This window comes from Gopherus flavomarginatus, chromosome 2 (genome assembly GCF_025201925.1).
Source record: "Gopherus flavomarginatus isolate rGopFla2 chromosome 2, rGopFla2.mat.asm, whole genome shotgun sequence".
Taxonomy (NCBI): domain Eukaryota; kingdom Metazoa; phylum Chordata; order Testudines; family Testudinidae; genus Gopherus; species Gopherus flavomarginatus.
In genome coordinates this window covers 79,659,363-79,677,628 of record NC_066618.1, presented here as the reverse complement: position 1 = coordinate 79,677,628, position 18,266 = coordinate 79,659,363, and the positions used below count along the sequence as shown (strand labels likewise).

At 44.0% G+C, this 18,266-nt stretch overlaps 1 protein-coding gene across 9 annotated transcripts in view; it reads right to left on the bottom strand.

The window, feature by feature from the left end:
• Positions 1-7,001, bottom strand: part of POMGNT2 (protein O-linked mannose N-acetylglucosaminyltransferase 2 (beta 1,4-)) — a 271,191-nt gene extending 264,190 nt beyond the window's left edge. For 8 of the 9 annotated variants that reach the window (XR_007772387.1, XR_007772385.1, XR_007772388.1 and 5 more), the window contains exon 1: positions 6,751-7,001. The gene's annotated coding sequence lies outside the window, so the exon portion shown is untranslated. Of the gene's footprint in view, positions 1-2,704; positions 2,765-6,750 lie in introns of all 9 variants that reach the window. The other variant, XM_050938434.1, reaches the window with a different exon arrangement.
• Positions 7,002-18,266: the final 11,265 nt, after the last annotated feature.

Here is an 18,266-nt window from a genome sequence, read left to right as displayed (position 1 = left end):
TGTTTTCCTCTTTACCTGATTCCATGACAGAATAAGAGAGACTCATGCTAACCCCTGCTCCTTCCCCACCAACACATTCGGTACTTATTAGCAACTATGTGTATTTCCTCCTGCTATCCCAAGAAAAGGATATTAGGTTAAGAAAATTGCCACACTATTGAACAGATGCTAGCAACAGTGGAATGTTAGCTTTATCCAACCCAGCCACAGATTTCTTGCTACTCCTGACCACAGCTCTACAGCCATCTCTCTGCAGTTAGACTCCTGCAACCACATGGAGTCCCATCAGGGCCTATCAGTGGGGATCCATGCATGTGCTAGGGCCACCCACACACAACTCATTGCAGTGTTCAGGCCTGAGATGTCAGGTTCAACAGAGGTAGCTCTGCAGCTCTGGATATGTTCATATACATGCATGCATTAAAGCTGCCACTATTTTCCATATGAATGTCACCAGCAGGCTCCCACAGCAATTCAGAAGAACTGCAACACACTATTGTGTCAACAGCAATGCAGGGTTCTAAAACACGTCAAAGCTACATTGGCTATGACTCAGGCTACAATTTTGGCACCGACGTTATGGTGTTCGTGGTAATCACGCACTCGTATCTGAATAAAGTCCATGATGAATCCACCATGCACTCAACCGGCAGTAGCAGCTCTTCTCCCGTGAGGCTGGTCCTGGCACCCTGCTCCAGGCATTACAACCTGGCATATACGGTTGCAGTGCCACTTAGGTATGGCCCATCCGACCTTTCATAGATGGAACTGGGGGGCAGACTCACCAAACCTCAGTGGCACTGCGACCATGTGACCATGTGTGCCAGGTGTAATTCCCAGAGTGAGGAGCTGGGCCCAGCCCTGCATAAAGCGGTGTGATCTCACTGTGAAACCCCTCCCCCCAACTGTCTGTGACTTACTGGTTTTTTTCCCCTGCATCTCTGCTGTGAAATTTATTTTTAAAAATAAATAAATAAATAAATAAAAACTGTGCCAAAAATCATAGTCTGAGCAGTGCCAAAATCTCGCATCGACAGCAAGATTAATGTAACCCTATTGCCTTCCATGGCTGCACACAGGTGAAATTGACCTTCACAAACAATTCTGCTGATGGTGTGAAGGAAGGAACAGAATCCAGCTACCACTCTCAGTTGTGCTGGCTCTGCAAGGCTAACAGGAGTAAAAAGTATTTTATTCACAAAAGCAAACAGATACCATTGACTACACACAGTGAGCAGAACTGATGAATAAGATGGTGCCATTTTAGCAATCACTTTTCAGAACAGAACTGCACTTTAAAGTTCTAAGAAGGCTTTTGAAAGCAACGCTGACTATGAAATAAATGCATTGTTCTGAGGTGAGGAGAGGTTTATCACCTACATACAAATGTATGTTTCACTCCAAACTTAGAACCTGAACCATGCAAGTCAACAGCAAATCTACCACGGAATTCTCAGCATCTGGCTTGAGCACTTCTATGCATTATAAATAGCATTTTTTTTTCTTTTTCTAAAGTGTTCCTTCCATTGTAAAGGCTGCTACTGCTGTTAAGTAAAGTGCACCCATTTCACAAGTAAAGAGGGAGATAAAAAGGTCTCTCACGTGAAGTACTGCATTGCATTCATGTGAGAGAACAGTCTTCTTTAAGAGGAGAGAGAGAGAGAATGGATGGGGAGATTAGTAATGGAAAGAGCCTTTTAGTAATGTAAAATGAGCTGACTGTCAAGGTCCAATCTCCAGAGTGCCTTATCACAATTAGCACCCTTAGCAGCAGACTCAGAGACCAAGAACTGAATGGGCCTAAGTTCTGTCTTCCATGCGGCCCATTTATGCCACTCTGGCAACAAAGGGGTTATGGGAACTAGCCTTTATTTTAAAAAGAGTCCTTGGATAGCACTGTGCCATCCCTCTGCTCCTCCGCCTTATCTCTCTGCTGTAGATAGTGGGGTGTGGCTAGAATGGCTATTCTCAGATGTGGAATGGACTCTCTGGGGATGCTGCAGCAGAGCACAGATTAGAGCAGCTCCGAGAATGCTCTAATTTACACCAGGGAAATGGGAATGAAAAAAGATCAAAGGTGGCTTGAAGATGCTTTTGCCCCCAAACTCTCTTCCTTCATCTAGTGTAGATCAGGGAGAATTTGGCCAGAGGCTAAAATACCCAGCGGTCCCTCCAGATCACGGAAGATGCATATTAAAGGGATGCTGTCAACTTAAAAATGATGTATTGTAAACAGATAGAATTATGTACCTTTGATGATTAAAAGTGAAAGAATTTTTAAATACAAATTTCTTATTAGTTTTTTCTCTCTTCATTGCTTCAATTTCTTTTACAAAACAAATCAATGAAGTCCGTTTCACTTTGGGATGCTTTGTGTTGCATTTACAGGGTTTCAAACAATGCAGATAAATGTTAACATGTTTAAGAGTAACTGTTGTCACTGGAATTTTAAAAATAAAAATGTGGCAACATTCATCTAGAACTTTAACGTTAGAAAATCTTAGTTTGGCCCCAAAATTAAATCCTGAGTCAAATTTAAAACTAAGTCTCATTAATGAGGCAGAATGGGAAACCTTGCACTGCTCTTTTTCCCTGTAGGAAGAGCATATAAATACAAGAAATTCTTCAAATAATTAAGAGTTCAACCTAAACTGTTAAAATCTATTGAACTAATAATTAGGACAAAAATGTATTATTAGCCTACCTGTTGTCTGTAAGTGATATCGCACCTTTTGTTATGTAACAGTAGCTATGAATGAGATTCCTACAATAGACCGATGCAAAAACAGAGTTATACCTTCCACTTTTCATTTCACAATATCACCATAAGGCCCTGACCCTGCAAAACACACACATGCTTAATGCAAGTGAGTAGTGCCACTGAACTCAGCAGAATTACTCATGCTAAAAGTTAAGCATGTGTTTATGTCTTTGTGGGATCGGGGCTTAGACAAGATTCTGATGGTTATTTTGTGGCCTCTCTTTGTTACACATCATTTCTGCCCAGTATATCTGTAGTATAATCAAAAAGATCCTGAGCTAGAAAAGCACCAGCAGGTATCACTATGACAGTAGAATGGTTCATTGAAACAGGTTTGATAGAGAAACTATTAAAGAAATCCTCCAAAAACATGACAGAACAGACCCTGATGTCTGAGGCAGTGAACTGTGCTATTGAGTACTACTCAGAGAGTAATTACGAAAGTGAAGCCAGTCTGGCACAGGATTGGTGCAGCATCCAGTAACTGACTTTGAAAACTCTAGGTGTAAGCACACCCACGCTGATTTCAAGATTCTGGTGTTTATTCACTCTCAGTGGCATCCACTCTTTCTGATGAGCCATTTTTACATTTTCTAGGAAAGTTCAGCTCACCTGTAGCATCTGATTTTGAAATAGATTTAGGCTCCAAAAAACACTCACATGCCTCATGTTAGGAAACCATTTTAGACATGGCCATTGAAATCAACGGAGCTACGACATTTTACAGCAGCTGAGGATCTGCACCATAGGTTTTAAAAGCAGTTTCTGCAAACACTTAGGTTGGCTGGTGTGAGTAGGGCATAACTTTGTTATTAATATTTGTGAAAACTGAGTCTAGTTTGCTGCCACTGAGAACAAATGTATGTCCTGGCTACACCAACCAGCATAACTGTATTTCAGAAAGCTTAAAAACAACAATAGTTTCATATTGGTGGGAGCTGCAAATTGCAGCGGGAGTGGGGGGTACAATCACAAGAAACTCAAGGTCAAAGTGAGCTGACAGCTCAGACAATTTAACTGGAAAAAAACACTTCGCTTTAGTTACCCAGCTCATTTAGTACTGTTATTTAACAGAGAATGGCTGTAGATAATTAGTCCCGAAACATTAAACAGGAAAGTAGATTGTATGTCCATGGCATACTTTACAAGTGTTGGAGGTTGAACTCTGGCCCCAATGATGGCTAATTAAAGCAAGCACTGGGGGATCCAAGTAGAACTGCCACCCTGAAGGCATAAAGCCATCAAATTTGCTTTTGCAGCAATAAATGATAAGGTTGGTTTCTGAGATACTGTAGCAATATTTTTTGTATGCCACAATGAAAATGATGAGGAGGATACTGCAAAATCCTGCAAACAATGTGTTTAACTTGAAGCATATGAGTAGCTCCATTGAAGTCCACGGCACTACTCACACCGGCCTAGGCATGTACTTAAGTATTTACAGTTTGGAGCTAATCTTGTGTAACCCACTGGTGAGTGCATGTTATAGGTCCCCCACAGTGCTTGATGCACAGAGAAACTGAGCTATTTCAGTCCCCACAAGAGAGCTTTGACTCTACAGCGTAACTGCAGCAGCTCATGCTTTTAGCTCTCCAGTCTCTGAAGTTAGTTGCCAGTGTGTTGGTTGTGGGGGATTGCACTTGCACCACTGAAGTCAATGGGAGCTTTACCAGTGACTTCAATGGGCACAGGCTGAAAACCTAATTTTCAAACATACCAAGATCGGGTAGAAAAGTAAAATAGCATCCTGAAATCTTAGAAGTTAGAGCATATATCTAAATGTTCTCTCCTAGCACTTTACTAATAAATAAAAGCCAACTACCGTACATTGCACTGTCAGTAATAATCCCATTGTGGTATTTAATATACCACCATTATCCCTTGCAATTATCAGATGCTCAGATACTGCAGTTATGTGCACCAGTGTATGAAACTAGACACACATTTGTTATTTTGTCTTTTGGCAAATGCTTTCTTTTAAATGGCAGCCATTATATATTAATAGAACATTGTAAATATGGGTGGAGAAGCGTGTATTAACTGAAGGGGAGGGGGGGAAGAAGGTAGTGAATTTAGTGTTCATGTAAGGTACCAGACAGATAAATCCTGGATTTGATTCTCCAGCATTATCAAACAAGTACAGAAGCGGCAACAGCAATATGAACTTCACCATAATATTTAGTCCTTACACATCACCTGTTATATGGAAAGCCACTCCACTAAAGTGATGGGATAATTCAGTCTCCATATCCATGAAGGGCCTGACTTACAAAGACATTTACACCTAAAGACACTGATAGGCACCTAATGGGATTTTCAAAAGCACCTAGGTGCTTAACTCCAATTCAGATAGAGCAGGGACTTCAACCTGGGTCTCTGAATTCCCAGGCAACTTCCCTAATCAACACTCTACAGAGTCCATCTCTTTCTGCCTCAGTGCCTATAAAGAGAGAGTGACTTCCCAGCCTAGTGGTTAGGGCACTTGCTGGGGATATGGGAATCAGGCAGAACAGGGACTTGAACTTGGAGCCTTCCACATCCCCTGTGAGTGCTGTAACCATAATGCTGTTGGCTAATCAGATCTCTTACCCACACCCTACGAATTCCATCCAAGACCTGAAAACTTTCCAAATAAACACTTCATTGAAAGTGACCCATTTCAAGGGGGGCATGTTTAACTGAAATATTCCCAACCAGCTTTACTAACAACCTTCAATGTCAACCTTTCATCCAAGCAGTCAAAGGAGAAAGGTTTATGGAGGCACTAGTGGTTCAAGGTCCGGGATTTGCTCTGTTCAGTGCTAGCTTTCTTCCCCTGCCCTCCAGATTTTTAAAAAAAGTCTCAAAGTTAATAGGTCTGTGAACAGACACAGAGAGCTGTCCATGTGGATCAGCTTACAGGCATGGCACTCTAGAGGGGCAAGGGCCTTAAATGTTTAGGACATGAAAATTGCAATAGGAAGCTAAACAATGGTTTGGTATCATAATGTAATCAACTTCTCCTGCCTCATGGACATTCAGGAGCAGTGCTCCAATTCTGACAATTACCCCCGTCTTAACAGGGCCGGTTTTAGGAAGTGTGGGGCCCAATTCAAACAGTTTTGACGGGGCCCCGGCAGGGATGACTATATATATAAAAAAAAAAATGTAAAAACCACATAAGGCTTGTACTCACCAGGCGGTGCTCCGAGTCTTCGGTGCCACTTTGGCAGCGGCTCCTTCACTTGCTCCTGGTCTTTGACAGTACTGAAGGACCCGCTGCCGAAGACCCAGAGCAAGTGAAGGACCCACCACCGAAGTGCTGCTGAAGACTGGGAGCACTGCCAGGTGAGTAAAAATTAAAAAGGTGCCTCTAGCCAGAGAAGAGATTCTCACTGGGCATGGGGCCCTCTTAGGCACGGGGCCCGATCCGGGGGAATTGGCGGAATTGGCCTAAAGCTGGCCCTGCGTCTTAAAGTGCTTTCAAGAGGGAAGGCGCTAAGTTGTGACAGTGACAGACAGACGTGACAGTGATGAGAAAGGAATAACAACACCTAACTCTTACATAGCACTTAGCTTCTTTGTAAAGCACTTTGAAATCTAAAAGACGACTAGGATCATTATTCCCAATGTACAGATGGGGACAAATCACCCATGCCTAATCTCTAGATCCCACAAAGTTTCCAGTTCCTCTTCCCTTTCGAATTTCTTTCTATTTTTCCTCTCAAATTATAGACTCAGCCTATACTTCGGAAGCTCCTTGCAGTTGCAAGAAACAGCATGCGGAGCCCGACCTGCCAAACCGAGCCGATATTTGAGATCCCGGCTGGTTTCACAGTCCCTGCTCAGCACACAGAGCATGCCTCAGTGTCCGCACACGAGAGAACGGCGGGGCCTCTGCACTCCCGCGAACCCAAGCTCAGGTCTGAACCAAGCGCCGCCCGTTGAGCTATGCCCTGCACCGCTCCGCCGCACACCTCGCTGGCCGGGTCCCACGCCAAACCCCTCACCTGCAGCCGCCGCAGCCCCTGCCCGGGCTCCTCCTCCTCGTGCCGTCGCTTCAGCAAAGGCTCCGCGTTCTGTCTCCGCCCACCGCGGAACCTCACAACTTCACCCTCCTGGCGCGCGCAGCAGCGAGCACCAGCGCCTCAGGCCCGGGCAGCAGCTCTCGCAAAGTGTTTTCAAAAGGGCAGCGGCAAGCGCGTCCACCCGGCACTTGAACTCTTGTTTATGTCCAGTGCCTGAGCGCCCCGCACTGCTCTCAGACAGGCACTTGCTCATGCTCAGTGCCTGCATGGTCACTTTCTTTCTACCAGCCCCTCAACTGCCTAAATGCATTGTGGGGATGGTAGTTTTGTAATATAGTCCTACTTTACTTTTGGTTCTCCTGGAAGTGTCTCTGTGTGTAGGGGAGTAGGGAGAAGAGGAGGGGGAATAATCTTCTGTTTCTTTAAATGCGGCGTGGTTATTTTATTCAGTGTTGGGGCCAGGTTGTTAAAGAGACAAGGTGAGTGAGGTAATATCTTTTATTGGATCAACTTCTGTGGGTGAGAGAGAGAAGCTTTGGTGCTTACACAGAGCTCAGGGTATGGAGAAGATCGGGCCCAGATCCTGAAGAAGAGCTGTCTATGAGCTCAAAAGCTTGTCTCTTTCACCCACAGAAGTTAGTCCAATAAAAGATATTACCTTACTCACCTTGTCTTTCTAACAATTGTTTTGTTAGTCATGTCATATGGGCTTCCATATAGTCATTCCACTAGGGAATATTCTTCTTTTTAAATGGATGAACCATAATTTCTTATGACTCACACAACAGATATGCAAACAACAGAAATGAGATTGGTCCTGTAACCTTACTTTGGACTTACCTGCTTATTGTCTGAATCTAAAATCATAGAATCATAGAAGATTAGGGTTGGAAGAGACCTCAGGAGGTCATCTAGTCCAACCCTCTGCTCAAAGTAGGACCAACACCAACTAAATCATCCCAGCCAGGCTTTTGTCAAGCAGGACCTTAAAAACCTCCAAGGATGGAGATTCCACCACCTCCTTAGGTAACCTTTCCAGTGCTTCACCATCCTCCTAGTGAAATAGTTTTTCCTAATATCCAACCTAGAAAACCTCCACTGCAATTTGAGACCTTGTTCTGTCATCTACTACCACCGAGAGCAGCCTAGCTCCATCCTCTTTGGAACCCCTCTTCAGGTAGCTGAGGCTGCTATCAAATCCCCCCTTTCTCTTCTGCAGACTAAATAAGCCCAGTTCCCTCAGCCTCTCCTCATAGGTCATGGGCCCCAGCCCCCTAATCATTTTTGTTGCCCTTCTCTGGACTCTCTCCAATCTGTCCACATCCTTCTTGCAGTGTTGGGCCCAAAACTGGATGCAGTACTCCAGATGTGGCCTCACCATTGCCGAACAGAGGGGAATAATCACTTCCATTGATCTGCTGGCAATGCTCCTAGTAATGCAGCCCTATGTGCCATTAGCCCTCTTGGCAAGAAGGGCACACTGTCTAGCTTCTCGTCCACTGTAATCCCCAGGCCCTTTTCTGCAGAACTGCCACTTAGCCACTCAGTCCCCAGCCTATAGCAGTGCATGGGATTCTTCCATCCTAAGTGCTGGACTCTGCACTTGTCCTTGTTGAACCTCATCAGATTTCTTTTGGCCCAACCCTCCAATTTGTCTAGGTTACTCTGGACCCTATCTACCTTTCCCCCCAGCTTAGTGTCATCTGTGAACTTGCTGAGGTTGCGATACATCCCATCATCCAGATTATTAATGAAGATATTGAACAAAACTCGCCCCAGGACCCACCCCGGGGCACTCTGCTTAATACCGGCTGCCAACTAGACATCGAGCCATTGATCACTACCCATTGAACCCGACGATCTAGCCAGCTTTCCATCCACCTTATAGTCCATTCATCCAATCCATACTTCTTTAACCTGCTGGCAAGAATACTGTGGGAGTCCATATCAAAAGCTTTGCTAAAGTCAAGGTATATCACATCCACCACTTTCCCCATATCCACAGAGCCAGTTATTTCATCATAGAAGGCAATCAGATTGGTCAGGCGTGACTTGCCCTTGGTGAATCCATGTTCACTGTTCCTGATCACCTTCCTCTCCTCCAAGTGCTTCAAAATGCAGGGCTACCCCCCAGGACATGGAAAACAAGGATAGAAGCACTTACACAGATAGATTAGATAGAAGCAACATGCAGCAGGGATTAATGTTTTTTGGGTTCACTGCCTTCCTACCAAACAAAAATTAGCATTCATTTGTTTGCTTAAATATGAAACCACTACTAGTTGTAACTGGCACTGCTTAAGGGCCAATTACATTTTTAAAGTAGGTGGAAGTAAAAAGGATCTGGAATGAAGGGGCATAGAAGTGGGAAGTGCCAGCTCTCATTTCCCTGCAAAAGCCATTCAGCTGAGAGCTGCGCAGATGGGCCCTGACTTCTGCAGATTTCCTAAAGCTAAGCACAAGGCTCAGGAGATTCACCAATTTCAAGAACCCACAGTGTAACATAAAGAAGATCAGAGGCTGCATTTTAAACATAAACAAAAGCACCATCACATCTTTCACTTTCACCAGTACATCTTGCTATTTTAAAAAGAAGTCACTGGAAGCTGAGGATGCTTCTCATGCCAATGTTGCCAACTCTCAGGATTTCTTGGGGAGTTACATGAGTTTGGTTGGTACTGGAGGCTAAAGCTAGTCTCCCTGTGAAGCCAGAAGCTTCTCACCTCTCCTGAATTTCATCCCTGCCTGGGGAAATACCCTTTGCTTTGCTGTATTCCCCACCTTCCCACCTCCTCAGAAAAGCCACCAATCAGGGATACTACAGGAAGCAGGCAGATTCCCCCTCCCCTCAGGACATTGGAGTAGCAGTCCTGGGAAGCAGGAGAAGTGACCCCGTGCAGCGGTCTCCCACCATGACTGGGTTGTATGTTTGTGAAGAACCACAGGGGCATGGGAGAAGATGGAGGGACAGGCCAATGTGGGGGTTACGTAATTAGTTAGGGGCGGGGAGAACACATAATTAAATCAATCAATTACAGGCAGCACTAATTGTCTCGTACACACCGGGGATGTGGAGGGGGAATTCAGAATTTTTTTTAAAAAATTAAGATTTTTGGAGTCTGGCTAAATTTTTGAACTTTTGGAGTTAGAACTATGGTCACTTCTCATGAGGTTTGTTTGTTTGTTTGTTTTGGGGGGAGCTTAATAGAGTTTTTGGCCAGTCTCCTGATTTTGAACCTTTAAGGGTAAGCTCTAATGCTGGGGGGGAGCGGGGGTTTGAGATCATTTAAGGTTGAAAAATGAAGGCCTCACCTCAAGTGTTTTCAGGGGCACTCCAATTACTCTTTCTGAACCGCTAGGTGGGTAGATTTTCCATTCTATCCTTTCTACCACCACCTCGCTGCCCTGCACCACCCCACCCCATCCAATCTTTTCCCCAACCTTATAGTCACTTCCCTTCATAGCTTTTTTCCCACGACTCCATCTTCCTGCCATCTCATTCTCGTCCGCCTCCCAGGCATTCATATGCCCCTAACATCCTCTCTGTTCCTTCCAGTCTTTTGCTTAACGACATTCTTCAACTTCCCATGGTCTCCATCGCTTCCCCCCATGCTCCCTCCCTTTCCTCTATAGTTTCTTGTCCCCCCTCCCCAGTCTCTCTATCCTAACATTCCCTTGCTCCTCAGTCTGTCTACCCCCACAGTCCTTATCTGTCGTCCACATTCCACTGTCCCCTCACTGTCTCCTGCCTGGACTATAGTCTGTAAAAAGGAACAGGAACTTTCATTAAAGAAAGCCTGGCTTTAGACCCATTGGAGACAATGGATGATAGTAGCCATCTTTTATAGAGGCAGGCTCATTTCCAACACCAAAGGATCTAAGGAAGTGATGGCCATTGGGGTAAGGGTAACCATGGGGACATGTGTTGAGTTTAAACAGACAGAACTCACAAGACAGCCCAAGGTTATCCTGAGATAATCATCAGCTTTTAAAACAACACACTAAAATCATGAGGATAACAGAGAGAGATGGCTCCTCTGTATGTTTTAGGATTGAACCAGACATCAGTGAGCATGCAATATTACAAGGTCTGTGCCTGATCCTACTTCTACTGCAGTCAATAGATGGTTTGCCATTAACTTCATCCAGGCCCTCTGTCATGGGAACTTCCTATTTCCACACCCATGTAGTACTCAGCAGTTAATAGTATGGTAGCAATTCTTACGTTTGCTCATGTTTGTATGTATAATTAAATACTCCTAGAGCGACAAAATTGTTAAACATGCTTTCCATAAATTAATGTAAGGCTTTAACTGTTGAAACATTTGCCCCTGCTAAACTTGATTTTCCCCAAATGACTATCAATTTAATAGCTTAACACTCCCTCCCACAATCTGTGTTTTGTTGCAGATTATGTAACTAATGATCCAAAGAGCTATCTTCTGTAAAAAGAGATATACACAAAGGGTGGGATTTTTCAAGAATACTCAGTGTGGGTCTGAAAAACCTACTTCCCTTGAATCCACGTGAATTTTAGCATTGACTTTCCTGGAAACAGTTAGGCCAATGCTGAGCACTTTTGAAAAATCTCATCCTAGATTAGCGCAAAAGCTATAAGAATGACTAAAATAACTATAAACTTAATGAAATATTGGCTTGTGATTTGTCCAACTGAAAGAGGTCTCATCTACCAAATTTCTTATCAGCACTGTGAATTATAGTTCAGCCTTATAAAGATCTTTAAAAAGTGCTAGGTCTGTCATCCCTATAACTGGAACAATACAATAAAATTTGAATCAGCATTTTAATGAATAAAACACACATTTATTTTGATGATCCTGTCACTTCGTTAATTTTCCACAAATATTCACAAGTGGAATTTTCGTCCCCAAGTATGTTTGCTGAAAACTGAGGTTTTATGAATACTTGTTTGAATATTCACAACAGCAATGTTCTCAAAACCATTCTTTTCAAAAAAGTTTCAGTGGTCCAACCAAGAAGCAGAAAATATATATGTGAATTAGGTGGCCAATTGCACACCACAAATAGTTAATAGCCAAAGACATAGAAATAATAGTTTATGAAGGTTGAAATGTGTTTGCATGAAGTGTTCATAGATCCATTATGATTAATAGTCAATGTCTGTGAGCGTAACTTGCAAATAGAAAATAAAAGGACATCAATTTTTTCACTGCAAAACAGTTCATCCATCTCATCATCACCCAAAAAAGGAATATCATGATTGTAACAATGTTTTAGGGCATTGACAGTAAAGGTATATTTCCATTAAGGGGCAGGGAAGCATTTTCCTCACTACTTGATAACATTGTGGTTAGCTAGATGAGATAGTATGAGTTTGCCGGTAGGTGACCATTGTAGGTATGTCTACACAACCAGTAGGTTCTTACAGCAACAAATCTCAGAGACTGATTCTACAGACTCAGGCTCCAAGGGCTCGCACTCTGGTGCTAAAAATAGCTGTATAGATATTTAGTTTCAGGCTGAAGCTCAGGGTCTGAAGCCCACCCCCTTCCCTAAGCTTCAGAGTCTGAGCTCCAGCTTCTTAAGACGCTGGCTGGATGGGTCCACAGCACTGATCCAGAAAGAGAACTGGCAAGCCATGGGATTTGTTTCCAATCTTAAATGAATACAAAAACAGTTTCTAGTTCACGTCTCTATCTCTTACATGCGTTATTGCACCCTTGCTAGTTGCATGCATCCTGTCCTGAAGAGAGCAGGAAAATAGAGCTTGGTCCTGCAAGGTGGCCTCAGTCCAGTAAAGTATATAAATCAATGGGGTTATTCATGTGCTTATAGTTAATATGTGCTTAATTGCTCTGCTGGATAGGGGCCAGAGTGCTCAGCACCTTACAGAATCGAGCCCATCATTCAGAAGTGGTTCTAGTTGACTCTGCAAACCATGTTTGTGAGGCACAAAGCACAGCTTTGATTCCACATTGTTGCCCACCTTAAAGATGCCTTAAAGCTGTCTCTTTGGCCCGAGTCGAAAATCCTGGGAGGTATCCCTGAATATTGTAGCTTTTTGTGACTGGGAAACAATTTTCGTTTGTCTCCAGCTGTGAGTTAGTCAATTCGGAAGTGTGGGATCAGAAGAAAAACAGAACCATATATCAAAACACCATACTTAAAGTCAAACCATTCTGGAAAAAAAAAACAGGCATATTTAGGTATGGATCCATTCCAAAAGGATATCACTGAACAATATTTTGAAGCTCTGCATCAACAGAGGAGCTATGTATGAGTAGACGCTCCGGAGGCAAAACAGCCCTCTACTCCCTCTGTTGGTGAAAGGGGAAAAATGCTGCCATAGAGAGCTTCATTTGCTTAGACTATCTACCCACAATTCCTGCAGTGACACTTGGGGAACTGCCGAACCTATATATGAACTTGGATTTGGGGAAATAGTGGGCTCCCAGAAAGGCTCAAAGAGCGGGAAGAGGCTCTATTTTGTGACAAACGACCGGGTTTCAGACAGCCAGACGTCTAATCAAGGGACCTAAGTGCTCTCAGGGTATGTTTATACTACCTGCCAGATCGGCGGGCAGCGATCAATCCACCGGGGGGTCGATTTATCTCATCTAGTCTAGATGCAATAAATAAATCGATCCCCGAGTGCTCTCCCGTCGACTCCTGTAATCCACCGGAGCAAGAGGCACAGGTGGAGTCAATGAGGGAGCATCAGCAGTTGACTCACCGCAGTGAAGACACCGCAGTGAGTAGATCTAGGTATGTCGACTTCAGCTACGTTATTCATGTAGCTGAAGTTGCGTAACTTAGATCGATCCCCCTTAGTATAGACCAGGGCTTGGATCCCTTTTTGTGGGGATTCCGTGTCAAGAGAAATGCAGAGGCTAACAGCAGAGCTGAATGGACTCTGATGGGGCCCTACTTCTGCAGCACCTTAGTAAAACTGAAGCAGTAAGTTGGGTTACGGAGCGGTGCTTCCAGGCAAGCAGGTCCCCTGGGTCCAGACACAGACCCGCAAAGAGACTAGTACTACCTACTGACCCAGCAGTCAGTGGGTTTTGTTGGAGGAGTGAGGTGATGCAGCCAAGGGACTATTTATTACCTCCAGTGGACAAGGGAGTTAGATGAATGACTAATGACCAAAGTTACTGGGGGTGGGGGTGGTATTCTACTTTTTATTTGCATGTACAGTTGCCACGTTTCCTCAAGTCCATGACTGTTCCCCTTAATAAAGATTTTCTTGTTTGTACACCATCTCAGGATGTTTGTGAGTGGGAAAGATCTGCCTGCTAAGGGCACCCAGGAAGGGGGCGTTTAGTTTCCCCAGGTTTCTGGGAAGTGGCTTGAGCCAGTTTAGTTATTTGCCAAGAAGGATCCTAGCTATATTGAACCTGGCCCTTTTTGCTACCATTGACCACCTGGCAGAAAGGTTACACTACCAAGTATTGCAGTAACATACAGCAGCAAGTACAGGAAACATTCCAGTTTGCTGTTAGTGTTCTAGTAGGAAAAAAAAAATCAGTATCCATTCACAACTCTCTCTGTAGATACCTATCCAGCCATTCCAACTGGTTTCCTATACTGTAGCCTTGTACGAGATTTTATACAATCGCAGTAAGGTTTAGCTATGCAGTGAGCGACCCATAGTGCTCTTAGTTTTCATCATTTTTGTGTCTGTTGCATGACTAACCGTTCTATGGGCATTTATGTTAAGTATTCTGTTAACCTCTGTATACAAGGAGCAAATCTATCATCTGAAGCAGGTGATAGCTACAAATATGTCTCAGAGATTGAACCAATGGCTATTTAAAGTATCAGTCTTCTACATTTGTTGGATGGAAAAAAATCAAGGTATGCGATAAACTGTACTGTACCACACCCATACTATTAGAGGTTTGAAGCCAACCAGTGAGTACGTATAAACTGTAAACATTCAGGACAAGCATGAGAGTGAGTCAAGTCTTGTGAAAGGCAATAAACAAAAGTCCCAGGGCTCTGCTACTCTTTGATAAGACTACCAAAAACACTAATTCAGACAAATACACAATGTACTCAACTGTAAATAAAGACAAAGCCTTAGAATGAGGGTCTTTATAAATGTGCTGTGCATAGATTTAGATTCACTCTGCCAGATGTGGATGAATTGGTCCCAATGGGCATATATTGGATACATGCATTCTGAGAAACAGCAGAATTCTCCAAACATTTGGTTGCCAATGTAATGGGTACAGTGCCCTGCAATAGAAGGCCAGCATCAACCATACCCACTGCTGGATTATGCGACATCCAATCATAGTTGTGTCATCCAGAAAACCTGCACTAGAGTTTATGGATTATAGAATACTGTCCTGTTCTAGTTTCTGCAAAAGGTGAGGCCAGATGCGTGTGAGATTAAATCTACATTTGCTGCTCAGCAACACCACTACTCAAGGTATGTCAACACAGCAAGAGCTGTGCATGAGTTAACCAGTCTGAGCTAGTTTGAATCCAGCTAGCTGTGTAGACATACTTTAAGGGATTCCCAACTGGAGGAGGCAAACTGTGCTAACACTCATTGAGCCAGTTTGCTAAAACCTGCTAACTGCCCAACTATGTACCAATGAGGCCCAGGCAGGTTTGTACTCAGGGAAGCTAGTGCCTCCCACTGCTCACTGCTGCCCATGCCACCAGGGCTATACTACTATTTTTAGCATGTTAGCTTGATGAGCGCTCATGTAAATATGTCTCCTCAAGCTAGGAATCACACCCCCATCTCCAAGTGTAGACTTTCCCTAAGGGTCAGATTGCAGCTGGCCCTATGTACACGTGCTAGGAAGGGGAGTGTACACAAGGTGCTATATGCACCAATGCAGGTGGCAACCATGATCCCAGTATTTCCACTCCCTGAGCACAAGGACTGAGGAAGTGTTAGTGCTGCCAAGGAGTATGAATCCACCTCCCTGTCCACCTCCCTGCTGGCTGGTGAAAACCAATTGATAGAGAGGGAGTTCACACTACACTTCCAAAATGAAATGCAAGAGCTGCCTCTGAGCTCCACCATCAGCACTCTGCCTCCCACGTGATCTGCAGGTAGAATACTTCCTGAGACTGCCGTTGGTCAATTTTGCCTCTGCACCTGCATTGCGAGGCTGGGTCTTCTAAAGGCTGGATACAGAGCCCAAAGCACTTATGTTAACTATCTGCTAAGGTGTTTATACCCTTCTCATTGGTATGGTATTTGAAATCCAACCCTTCAAACACCTCTATGAGAAGGGGTATATAAATATTTTTATTCCCATTTTAGAGAAGGAAATACTGAGATAGAGAGCGTAAGTGAATTAGTAAAGGTCACATAGCAAGATGTGAAGGTGAAGGTGACAGAAGAAATCCACTTAGTCCCGTATTCAATCCACTAAACCGTGTTGCCTATGTATGACAATTTGTTCTGGTTCAATGGGCTATAGAAATCAATTTCATGTGGAAATAAATGTAAGAGATATATCAAAGATACCTCTTCAACTGCCATCAACAGTAAGTGATAACTTATGGTTCAGATTCCTCTAATGCAGAACAGTTATCTCCATATGGTGCTTAAAATGGCATCCCCCCCACCAAAAAACCAAAAATCAAAATACAGTAGGACCTCAGAGTTACAAACTGACTGGTCAACCACACACCTCATTTGGAACCAGAAATATGCAATCAGGCTGCAGAGATAAAAAAAAAAGCAAATACTGTACAGCACAGTATTGTGTTAAATGTAAACTACTAAAAAAATAAAGGGAATGTTTATAAAATAAAGATTTGACAAGGTAAGGAAACTGTTTCTGTGCTTGTTTCATTTAAATTAAGCTGGTTAAAAGTAGGATTTTTCTTTTTCATAGTATCAGAGGGGTAGCTGTGTTAGTCTGGATCTGTAAAAGCAGCAAAGAATCCTGTGGCAGCTTATAGACTAACAGACGTTTTGGAGCATGAGCTTTCGTGGGTGAATACCCACCTCCTCAGATGCATGTAGTGGAAATTTCCAGGGGCAGGTATATATATGCTAGCAAGCAAGCTAGAGATAACGAGGTCAGTTCAATCAGGGAGGATGAGGCCCTGTTCTAGCAGTTGAGGTGTGAAAACCAAGAGAGGAGAAACTGGTTCTGTAATTGGCAAGCCATTCACAGTCTTTGTTCAATCCTGAGCTGATGGTGTCAAATTTGCAGATGAACTGAAGCTCAGCAGTTTCTCTTTGAAGTCTGGTCCTGAAGTTTTTTTGCTGCAGGATGGCCACCTTAAGGTCTGCTATAGTGTGGCCAGGGAGGTTGAAGTGCTCTCCTACAGGTTTTTGTATATTGCCATTCCTAATGTCTGATTTGTGTCCATTTATCCTTTTCCGTAGAGACTGGCCAGTTTGGCCGATGTACATAGCAGAGAGGCATTGCTGGCATATGATGGCATATCTTATATTGGTGGATGTGCAGGTGAATGAACCGGTGATGGTGTGGCTGATCTGGTTAAGTCCTGTGATGGTGCCGCTGGTGTAGATATGTGGGCAGAGTTGGCATCAAGGTTTGTTGCACGGATTGGTTCCTGAGCTAGAGTTATTATGGTGCGGTGTGCAGTTACTGGTGAGAATATGTTTCAGGTTGGCAGGTTGTCTGTGGGCAAGGACTGGCCTGCCACCCAAGGCCTGTGAAAGTATGGGATCATTGTCCAGGATGGGTTGTAGATCCTTGATGATGCATTGGAGGGGTTTTAGCTGGGGGCTGTATGTGATGGCCAGTGGAGTCCTGTTGGTTTCTTTCTTGGGTTTGTCTTGCAGTAGGAGGCTTCTGGGTACACGTCTGGCTCTGTTGATCTGTTTCCTTATTTCCTCGTGCGGGTATTGTAGTTTTGAGAATGCTTGGTGGAGATTTTGTAGGTGTTGGTCTCTGTCTGAGGGGTTAGAGCAGATGCGGTTGTACCTCAGTGCTTGGCTGTAGACAATGGATCATGTGATGTGTCCGGGATGGAAGCTGGAGGCATAGCGGTCGGTAGGTTTTCGATATAGGGTAGTGTTAATGTGACCATCACTTATTTGCACCGTGGTGTCAAGAAAGTGGACCTCCCGTGTAGATTGGTCCAGGCTGAGGTTGACTGTCTGGATATATGGACTCTCTACTCAGACCCTATGCCACCAGCACTCCCAGCTATCTCCGTGATACCACTGATTTCCTGAGGAAACTACAATGCATTGGTCACCTCCCAGAAAATACCATCCTAGCCACCATGGATGTAGAGGCTCTCTACACAAACATCCCACACACAGATGGAATACGAGCTGTCAGGAACACTATCCCTGATGATGCCACAGCACAACTGGCTGCTGAGCTCTGTGCCTTTATACTTACACACAACTATTTCAAATTTGATGACAATATATATCTCCAGATCAGTGGCACTGCTATGGGCACCCGCATGGCCCCACAATATGCCAATATCTTTATGGCCGACCTGGAACAATGCTTCCTCAGCTCTCGTCCACTCACGCCCCTTCTCTACCTACG